The 11500-nt window shown below is 41.6% G+C and overlaps 1 long non-coding RNA gene across 1 annotated transcript; it reads left to right on the top strand.

Annotated features, from left to right (window-relative positions):
- The first annotated feature begins 265 nt into the window (after positions 1-265).
- On the top strand, positions 266-1701 carry LOC141359480 (uncharacterized). Its single transcript, XR_012365949.1, has 2 exons — positions 266-523; positions 981-1701. It is a non-coding gene; the product is annotated as an uncharacterized lncRNA (long non-coding RNA).
- The last annotated feature ends 9799 nt before the right edge of the window (positions 1702-11500 follow it).

The following is an 11500-nucleotide window of genomic DNA, read 5'->3' as shown; positions in this document are numbered from 1 at the left end:
TGGGTTGCCCATGTGGGTTTTAGCTAGGGCCCATGTAAAGCCCACCTTTAGCCCATCTGGGCTTGCCCACATGGGGCCAGCATGGAACCCCCGGACAAAACTAACTGGACCCCATCTGGGCAGCCCACATGGGGCCCACTCACTAGCCCATATCCATCCCATATGGGCCCCACATGGGTGTGTTGACAGGGACAGAGCAAGAGTATGAAGATACCGGTTCAGGTGAAGGCACCGTTGTTACACCGCAGCTTGACCAGGTCATCTATTCACCTTATTTTTCACGACAACAAGGGCGGCGCCATTTCGCTCATTTTGTCAACGTTCTTCCGGCCGCATAGACGATGAGCAGCTGAGGCAGTGACTGAAGGCGACGCGTTAAAGCTTAAAAAGCTCACCCGAGCGCCTTTATGTTTCTTTCTTACCAATTTTAAGCCAACTGAGGAATACCCTTATCCCAAGGTTCGACTACGATGTTCCGGTAACTTTAAACCACGCCGGGTGTTGAAAAGGTGGCCAGTTTCAGGTAAGCTATCTTAGGTAACTTTGTGCTCGTTCGCCTAAAGTTAGATTTGTGAACTCCGTTCTACAAATACACTTAAGATCAGTAACGTTAGTTTATAAAATGCAACTATTTGAATGGTTTTAATTGTCCACCTATATTTTTATATTTACGATAGTACAACGAGATATTATAGTACATTGCATTCTTACAGTAGCCCACGTGATTCCTACAAGTTACTGAGATTTCAGATGCTAGAATGTCAGTTCATTTCTCATTCAGATATTGACCTATTAAACAACGTATTATTTAACACTGAAGTTAAAGGTTGTGTGTATAATGTTACTGTCTCTTTTTAATGCATCTCTCTCTTACACACTGTTCTGTTTAAGTATGGGTGCCATTTATATATTAATTCTCATGATGCAAGTTTATTTTAAATACTAACATAAACATTTTTATGGTTATATTGTTTTCACAGATGCATTGATGTGTAGTGATGCAGTGGACAACTGTGAGGATGATACAATCAACATGTTCCTAAACTGTGATGCAGAAACACAATGGGAGGATCCATCCGTCTCTGATCACAACTACACTTTAACATCACAACTCAACCTGAAGCAACCTACATCTGATATGGGAAAACAATGGTGCGGTTTCCCGGACAGGGCTTATCCTGGTCCCAAGCTAAAATGCATATTTGAGCTACAATAATTTAAAAACACATTTTACTGACATACCTCAACATGAGTGCCATTGTTTTGTCACAAGATGCGCACCAGTCTTGTTTTTTTGTAGGGTTTGTTTGTAAAAACTAAAATGTCCTAATATAATTAAATCCTAGTCCTGTAAACCCTGTCCGAGAAACTGCTTCAATGTGTTGAGCTGGCACAAATGTACAAATCTCTACTGAGAAACAACCATCTTTGGTTCAGCTTTACACAGGGTTGATATTGCATCCATTACACAGTCGCCAAGCACTTTACCAGTACATACACCAACAGCTTCCAGAAAAACACTTGGGATCAGCTCCTGATGACTCCGATAAAGCTGTGTCTTAATTTATTGCAGGGTGGTCTTGCTTTACCTGTTGTAAAGTTACATTAAACCTTCATATGTGATCAGATGTCATGCAGTGATATTAAACATTTACAGTGTGATCAGATGTTGTGCATTTATATTAAACCTTTACAATGTGATCAGATGTTGTGCATTTATATTAAACCTTTACAATGTGATCAGATGTTGTGCAATTATATTAAACCTTTACAATGTCTTCCGCTGTGGTGCATTATATTAAACCTTTACAATGTGATCAGATGTTGTGCAATTATATTAAACCTTTACAATGTGATCAGATGTTACATGTCATGCAGTTATATTAAACATTTACTATGTGATCAGATGTAACCTCCCATGCAATTATATAAACCTTTACAGTGTGATCAGATATTATCTGTAAGGAATTTCTTAAACCATATGTGAGCTTTGTAGATTCCACTTAAAAGGATTTAAGTCTCCTGATTTGAAGGAATAAGGGTTGGCAAGTTTGCAAATGAATTCTATCATGGTACCACATAAAAACGAAATAGTTATTGGACTGGCTAAGGTGCACATTTGCTATAAAAAAAAGACGAAATCACTGTGTAAATATTGGTAGACATACTTTTAATAATTTTCAATGTTGCTCCATCAACTCCTGACATGACCAGGTAATTAAATATGCCAGGTTACTTGCCGCGGCCGCTTCATATCGTCTAACCACGAGACGATTGATGGGACAATATAAGACTATCCGAGCGTCGTATGAAGTTTTAACCGTGCTCCTAATTTAAAACATTTACAGCAGTAGCGATATTTGTAATTTCGCTAAAGTTATAGTGAACTACAAACAATCTTCTAACCACCAAAATTAACCACCGAATGCACTGTGCCATATTAGCAGCGGAAGTCGGTTGACAAAATGCGGAAGAGCGAATAATTAAAAAGGGGCGTGGCGGAATAAGGTGAATACTGCTGATCATATCCGTGAGGCATTAGTAGGCAAGGCAAGTTTATTTGTATAGCACATTTCATACACAGAGGTCATTCAAAGTGCTTTACATAGAAATGGGTAAACAAAAATCAAAGATACATGAATTTAAAATATCAATTAAAAGAAAATGAATGTGATTTTAATAAAAACTGTTTAAATGTGTTAAAAAGAATAAAACAGGAATAGAAGTATAAAACAGTTAAAAATAAGAATAAAAACAAGAGAAATAGAAAATAAATATAGCTGCAAGCAGCAATGGCGGGCCCTCGCACGTTTATTTACCGCTACACGGTGTGTCCGAGAAAACGATGCACGGTGGGCAAGTGCATCAAGTGGGTAAATATCAGTGGACTATTTTATGTTGTTACTGACCCATTTGGGGACTGTAGGTAAAAGAAACCCCACATTTTAGACAAACGGGGGCGCTAGTGAGCCACCTAAGAGACACGCCTTTATCTGACCTTTTTGTCAACACTTAACAGCCGACAACTCTGATGTGGGTGCCAAATTTAAAGTTCAACTAAGCACGCCAAGAGCCTTAAACATGCCTGAAATTAAAGTAAAGTTTGACGCGTTGCCATGGGAACAGCGTTCGAGATGTCAAAAATTCCTTCGCAATTTATCATCTACAATGTCTCGGCATCATGTTGACCACTTCTCGTGTCAATCGCATGAAAATCCTAGAAGGAGTATTTAAAAGTTAACTGTATGCAACTGAAAGGCTTAAATATGCCTTTAAAATGAAAGTAAAGTTTGACAGGTTGCCATGGAAACAGCGTTTGAGATATCAAAAATCCCTTCGCAATTTATCATCTACAATGTCTCGGCATCATGGTGACCACTTTTGGTGTCAATCGCATGAAAATCCTAGAAGGAGTATTTAAAAGAACATTGCATGGAACTTTCAAAAAAATCCAGCTTTGTGACTGACACACTTCCTGCCGCCTGGTGGTGGCGCTATACCCGGGAGTCACAATAGGCACATCGATGCGATCGGAATCTTCAGATGAACAAACACCCCGCGTGTCATTACAATAAGACATTTTTTGCCTTAGATATTAGACACTTCCTGTTTCTCTGATTTCGCCACAACTTTGTCGGCTCGCCATGGCAGAACCGTTCGAGATATCAAAAATCCCTTCGCAATTTAGCAAGTCCAATGTCTCGACATCATGTTCACCACTTTTGGTGTCAATCGCATGCATCCTTTAGAAGGAGTATTCAAAAGTTCACCGCATGCATTTTTTAAACAATCCAAAATGGCGGACTTCCTGTTGGGCGGAGCTAAAATGTTAGAGGGCGAAAGTTGTTTGGGTCGATGAGATCTATATGCGTACCAACTTTCGTACATGTGCGTACATGCTTGCCCAATCTGTGCACCAATGTTTGTTTTTGCATTACAGGGGGCGCTACAGAGCCCCTGTGCCACGCCCGTGTTTCAGCCTTTGCATGAGCCTAGTGGTACGGGACTCTGACATGTGTGCCAAATTTCAAGAGTTTTCGAGTATGTTAAGGGACCCAAATTAGGTCAAGTGTTGAAAAAAAATAATAAAATATAGCTGCAAGCAGCAATGGCGGGCCCTCGCACGTTTTTTTTCCGCTACACGGTGCCTCCGAGAAAACAATGCAAAGTGGGCACGTGCATCAAGTGGGTAAATATCAGTGGACTATTTCATGTTGCTACTGACCAATTTGGGTACTGTAAAAAAAAGAAACCCCACATTTAGACAAACGGGGCGCTAGTGAGCCACTAAATAGACACGCCTTTATCTGACCTTTTTGTCAAAACTTAACAGCTGACAACTCTCATGTGTGTGCCAAATTTAAAGTTAATCTAAGCACGCCAAGAGCCTTAAATATGCCTGAAATTAAAGTAAAGTTTGAAGCGTTGCCATGGAAACAGCGTTCGAGATGTCAAAAATTCCTTCGCAATTTAGCATCTACAATGTCTCAGCATCATGTTGACCACTTTTGGTGTAAATCGCATAAACATTCTAGGATGAGTATTTAAAAGAACATCACATGGAACTGTCAAAAAAATCAACCTTTGTGACTGCAACACTTCCTGGCGCCTGGTGGTGGCGCTATACCCGAGACTCACAAAATAGGCACATCGATGCAATTAGAATCTTCAGACGAACAAACACCCCGTGTGTCATCATAATAAGACATTTTTTACCTTAGATATTAGACACTTCCTGTTTCTCTGATTTCGCCATGAATTTGTCGCCTCGTCATGGCAGAAACGTTCGAGATATCAAAAATTCCTTCGCAATTTAGCAAGTACAATGTCTCGGCATCATGATCACTACGTTTGGTGTCAACCCCATGAATTCCCTAGAAGGAGTATTCAAAAGTTCACAGTATGCTTTTTTTAAACCATCCAAAATGGCCGACTTCCTGTTGGGCGGAGCTAATAGGTTTGATTGTGAAAGTTGTTCAGGTCGATGGGATCTATATACGTACCAACTCTGGTACATGTGCGTACATGTTTGCCCGATTTGTGCACCAATATTTTTTTTGCATTACAGGGGGCGCTACAGAGCCCTACTGCCACGCCCGTGTTCCAGCATTTGCCCGGTCCTAATGGCCGACGTCTTTGAGGTCTGTGCCAAATTCCCGGTGTTTTCGAGCATGTTAAGGCACCCAAAGTGCATGCCAAGTGCTTAAATATGCCTGAAAATGAAAGTAAAGTTTGACGTGTTGCCATGGGAGCAGCATTCGAGATATCAAAAATCCCTTCGCAATTTATCATCTACAATGTCTCAGCATCATGTTGACCACTTTTGGTGTCAATCGCATGAAAATCTTAAGAGGAGTATTTAAAAGAACATCGCATGGAACTGTCAAAAAATTCACCTTTTGTGACTGCCACACTTCCTGGTGCCTGGTGGTGGCGCTATACCCGGGAGTCACAATAGGCACATCGATGCGATCAGAATCTTCAGACGAACAAACAACCCGCGTGTCATCACAATAAGACATTTTTTGCCTTAGATATTAGACACTTCCTGTTTCTCTGATTTCGCCATGAATTTGTCGCCTCGCCATGACAAAACCGTTCGAGATATCAAAAATCTCTTCGCAATTTAGCAAGTACAATGTCTCAGCTTCATGATCACCACGTTTGGTGTCAATCCCATTAATCCACTAGGAGGAGTATTTAAAAGTTCACCGCATGCATTTTTTAAACAATCCAAAATGGCCGACTTCCTGTTGGGCGGAGCTAATATGTTAGAGTACGAAAGTTGTTCGGGTCGATGAGATCTATATGCGTACCAACTTTCGTACATGTGCGTACATGTTTGTCCGATCTGTGCACCAATGTTTTTTTTTTCATTACAGGGGGCGCTACAGAGCCCCCCTGCCACGCCCGTGTTCCAGCCTTTGGTTTTCTGCGATGACGGACGACTCTGACGTCTGTGCCAAATTTCAAGAGTTTTCGAGTATGTTAAGGCACTCAAAATTCCCAAAAGTGTTGAAAAAAATAATAAAAAAAAAAAAAAAAAAAAAAAATAATAATAATCCGAGCAAAATCAATAGGGCTTCGCACCTTTCGGTGCAGGCCATTCTGGCCTGCTCCTCGGTGCTCGGGCCCTAATAAATAATAAATATAGCTGCAAGCAGCAATGGCGGGCCCTCGCACGTTATTTTTTCCGCTACACGGTGCGTCCGAGAAAACGATGCACTGTGGGCAAGGGCCTCAAGTGAGTAAATATCAGTGGACTATTTAATGTTGTTACTGACCCATTTGGGGACTGTAGGTAAAAGAAACGCCACATTTTAGACAAACGGGGGGCTAGTCAGCCACTAAATAGACACGCCTTTATCTGACGTTTTTGTCAACACTTAACAGCCGACAACTCTGATGTGTGTGCCAAATTTAAAGTTAATCTAAGCACGCCAAGAGCCTTAAATATGCCTGAAATAAAAGTAAAGTTTGACGCATTGCCATGGGAACAGCGTTCGAGATGTCAAAAATTCCTTCGCAATTTAGCATCTACAATGTCTCAGCATCATGTTGACAACTTCTGGAGTCAATCGCATGAATATTCTAGAAGGAGTATTGAAAAGTTCACTGCATGTAACTGTCAGCCTTAAATATGCCGGAAAGTGAAAGCAAAGTTTGACACGTTGCCATGGGAACACCGTTTGAGATATCAAAATTCCCTTCGCAATTTATCATCAACAATGTCTCGGCATCATGGTCATCACGTTTGGTGTCAATCGCATGAATATCCTAGAAGGAGTATTGAAAAGTTTACTGCATGCAACTGAAGGGCTTAAATATGCCTTTGAAATGAAAGTAAAGTTTGACGCGTTGCCATTGGAACAATGTTCGAGATATCAAAAATCCCTTCGCAATTTAGCATCTACTATGCCTTGGCATCATGTTGACCACTTTTGGTGTCAATCGCATAAACATTCTAGGAGGAGTATTTAAAAGAACATCACATGGAACTGTCAAAAAAAATCAACCTTTGTGACTGCAACACTTCCTGGCGCCTGGTGGTGGCGCTATACCCGAGACTTACAATAGGCACATCGATGCGATCGGAATCTTCAGACGAACAAACACCCCGCGTGTCATCACTATAAGACATTTTTTGCCTTCGATATTAGACACTTCCTGTTGCTCTGATTTCGTCACAACTTTGTCGCTTCGCCATTGCAACACCGTTCGAGATATCAAAAATCCCTTCGCAATTTAGCAAGTCCAATGTCTTGACATCATGATCACCACGTTTGGTGTCATTTGCTTGAATCCCCTAGGAGGAGTATTCAAAAGTTCACCGCATGCATTTTTTAAACAATCCAAAATGGCGGACTTCCTGTTGGGCGGAGCTAAAATGTTAGAGGGCGAAAGTTGTTCGGGTCGATGAGATCTATATGTGTACCAACTTTCGTAAATGTGCATACATGTTTGCCCGATCTGCGCACTACTGTTTGTTTTTGCATTACAGGGGGCGCTACAGAGCCCCCGTGCCACGCCCATGTTCCAGCCTTTGTCTGTTCGCAATGACGGACGACTCTAACGTCTGTGCCAAATTTCAAGAGTTTTCGAGTATGTTAAGGCACCCAAAATGCCCAAAAGTGTTAAAAAAAATAAAAATAAATATAGCTGCAAGCAGCAATGGCGGGCCCTCGCACGTTTTTTTTCCGCTACACGGTGCCTCCAAGAAAACGACGCAAAGTGGGCACGTGCATCAAGTGGGTAAATATCAGTGGACTATTTCATGTTGCTACTGACCAATTTGGGTACTGTAAATAAAAGAAACCCCACATTTAGACAAACGGGGCGCTAGTGAGCCACTAAATAGACACGCCTTTATCTGACCTTTTTGTCAAAACTTAACAGCTGACAACTCTCATGTGTGTGCCAAATTTAAAGTTAATCTAAGCACGCCAAGAGCCTTAAATATGCCTAAAATTAAAGTAAAGTTTGAAGCGTTGCCATGGGAACAGCGTTCGAGATGTCAAAAATTCCTTCGCAATTTAGCATCTACAATGTCTCAGCATCATGTTGACAACTTCTGGAGTCAATCGCATGAATATTCTAGAAGGAGTATTGAAAAGTTCACTGCATGTAACTGTCAGCCTTAAATATGCCGGAAAGTGAAAGCAAAGTTTGACACGTTGCCATGGGAACACCGTTTGAGATATCAAAATTCCCTTCGCAATTTATCATCAACAATGTCTCGGCATCATGGTCATCACGTTTGGTGTCAATCGCATGAATATCCTAGAAGGAGTATTGAAAAGTTTACTGCATGCAACTGAAGGGCTTAAATATGCCTTTGAAATGAAAGTAAAGTTTGACGCGTTGCCATTGGAACAATGTTCGAGATATCAAAAATCCCTTCGCAATTTAGCATCTACTATGCCTTGGCATCATGTTGACCACTTTTGGTGTCAATCGCATAAACATTCTAGGAGGAGTATTTAAAAGAACATCACATGGAACTGTCAAAAAAAATCAACCTTTGTGACTGCAACACTTCCTGGCGCCTGGTGGTGGCGCTATACCCGAGACTTACAATAGGCACATCGATGCGATCGGAATCTTCAGACGAACAAACACCCCGCGTGTCATCACTATAAGACATTTTTTGCCTTCGATATTAGACACTTCCTGTTGCTCTGATTTCGTCACAACTTTGTCGCTTCGCCATTGCAACACCGTTCGAGATATCAAAAATCCCTTCGCAATTTAGCAAGTCCAATGTCTTGACATCATGATCACCACGTTTGGTGTCATTTGCTTGAATCCCCTAGGAGGAGTATTCAAAAGTTCACCGCATGCATTTTTTAAACAATCCAAAATGGCGGACTTCCTGTTGGGCGGAGCTAAAATGTTAGAGGGCGAAAGTTGTTCGGGTCGATGAGATCTATATGTGTACCAACTTTCGTAAATGTGCATACATGTTTGCCCGATCTGCGCACTACTGTTTGTTTTTGCATTACAGGGGGCGCTACAGAGCCCCCGTGCCACGCCCATGTTCCAGCCTTTGTCTGTTCGCAATGACGGACGACTCTAACGTCTGTGCCAAATTTCAAGAGTTTTCGAGTATGTTAAGGCACCCAAAATGCCCAAAAGTGTTAAAAAAAATAAAAATAAATATAGCTGCAAGCAGCAATGGCGGGCCCTCGCACGTTTTTTTTCCGCTACACGGTGCCTCCAAGAAAACGACGCAAAGTGGGCACGTGCATCAAGTGGGTAAATATCAGTGGACTATTTCATGTTGCTACTGACCAATTTGGGTACTGTAAATAAAAGAAACCCCACATTTAGACAAACGGGGCGCTAGTGAGCCACTAAATAGACACGCCTTTATCTGACCTTTTTGTCAAAACTTAACAGCTGACAACTCTCATGTGTGTGCCAAATTTAAAGTTAATCTAAGCACGCCAAGAGCCTTAAATATGCCTAAAATTAAAGTAAAGTTTGAAGCGTTGCCATGGAAACAGCGTTCGAGATGTCAAAAATTCCTTCGCAATTTAGCATCTACAATGTCTCAGCATCATGTTGACCACTTTTGGTGTACATCGCATAAACATTCTAGGAGGAGTATTTAAAAGAACATCACATGGAACTGTCAAAAAAATCAACCTTTGTGACTGCAACACTTCCTGGCGCCTGGTGGTGGCGCTATACCCGGGAGTCACAATAGGCACATCGATGCGATCGGAATCTTCAGACGAACAAACACCCCGCGTGTCATCACAATAAGACATTTTTTGCCTTAGATATTAGACACTTCCTGTTTCTCTGATTTCGCCATGAATTTGTCGCCTCGCCATGACAAAACCGTTCGAGATATCAAAAATCCCTTCGCAATTTAGCAAGTACAATGTCTCAGCTTCATGATCACCACGTTTGGTGTCAATCCCATTAATCCACTAGGAGGAGTATTTAAAAGTTCACCGCATGCATTTTTTAAACAATCCAAAATGGCCGACTTCCTGTTGGGCGGAGCTAATATGTTAGAGTACGAAAGTTGTTCGGGTCGATGAGATCTATATGCGTACCAACTTTCGTACATGTGCGTACATGTTTGTCCGATCTGTGCACCAATGTTTTTTTTTTTCATTACAGGGGGCGCTACAGAGCCCCCCTGCCACGCCCGTGTTCCAGCCTTTGGTTTTCTGCGATGACGGACGACTCTGACGTCTGTGCCAAATTTCAAGAGTTTTCGAGTATGTTAAGGCACTCAAAATTCCCAAAAGTGTTGAAAAAAATAATAAAAAAAAAAAAAATAATAATAATAATAATAAAAAATATAGCTGCAAGCAGCAATGGCGGGCCCTCGCACGTTTTTTTACCGCTACACGGTGCCTCCGAGAAAACGATGCACGGTGGGCATGTGCATCAAGTGGGTAAATATCAGTGGACTATTTCATGTGGCTACTGACCAATTTGGGTACTGTAGGTAAAAGAAACCTCATATTTTAGACAAACGGGGGCGCTAGTGAGCCACTTAATAGACATGCCTTTATCTGACCTTTTTGTCAACACTTAACAGCCGACAACTCTCATGTGTGTGCCAAATTTAAAGTTAATCTAAGCACGCAAAGAGCCTTAAACATGCCTGAAATTAAAGTAAAGTTTGAAGCGTTGCCATGGGAACAGCGTTCGAGATGTCAAAAATTCCTTCGCAATTTAGCAACTACAATGTCTCAGCATCATGTTGACCACTTTTGGTGTCAATCACATAAACATTCTAGGAGGAGTATTTAAAAGAACATCACATGGAACTGTCAAAAAAATCAACCTTTGTGACTGCAACACTTCCTGGCGCCTGGTGGTGGCGCTATACCCGAGACTCACAATAGGCACATCGATGCGATCAGAATCTTCAGACGAACAAACACCCTGTGTGTCATCATAATAAGACATTTTTTACCTTAGATATTAGACACTTCCTGTTTCTCTGATTTCGCCATGAATTTGTCGCCTCGCCATGGCAGAACCGTTCGAGATATCAAAAATCCCTTCGCAATTTAGCAAGTACAATGTCTCGACATCATGATCACCATGTTTGGTGTCAATCCCATGAATCCCCTAGAAGGAGTATTCAAAAGTTCACAATATGCATTTTTTAACCCTCCAAAATGGCCGACTTCCTGTGGGGCGGAGCTAATAGGTTTGATTGTGAAAGTTGTTCGGGTCGATGAGATCTATATACGTACCCACTTTCGTACATGTGCGTACATGTTTGCCCGATTTGTGCACCAATATTTTTTTGCATTACAGGGGGCGCTACAGAGCCCTACTGCCACACCCATGTTCCAGCGTTTACCCAGACCTAATGGCCGACGACTTTGAGGTCTGTGCCAAATTTCCGGTGTTTTCGAGCATGTTAAGGCACCCAAAGTGCATGCCAAGTGCTTAAATATCCCTGAAAATAAAAGTAAAGTTTGACGTGTTGCCATGGGAGCAGCATTCGAGATATCAAAAATCC

Source organism: Misgurnus anguillicaudatus, chromosome 23, assembly GCF_027580225.2.
Source record: "Misgurnus anguillicaudatus chromosome 23, ASM2758022v2, whole genome shotgun sequence".
NCBI lineage: Eukaryota > Metazoa > Chordata > Actinopteri > Cypriniformes > Cobitidae > Misgurnus > Misgurnus anguillicaudatus.
The sequence above is the reverse complement of the archived record's forward strand: the minus strand, read 5'-3'. Positions and strand labels throughout refer to the sequence as shown.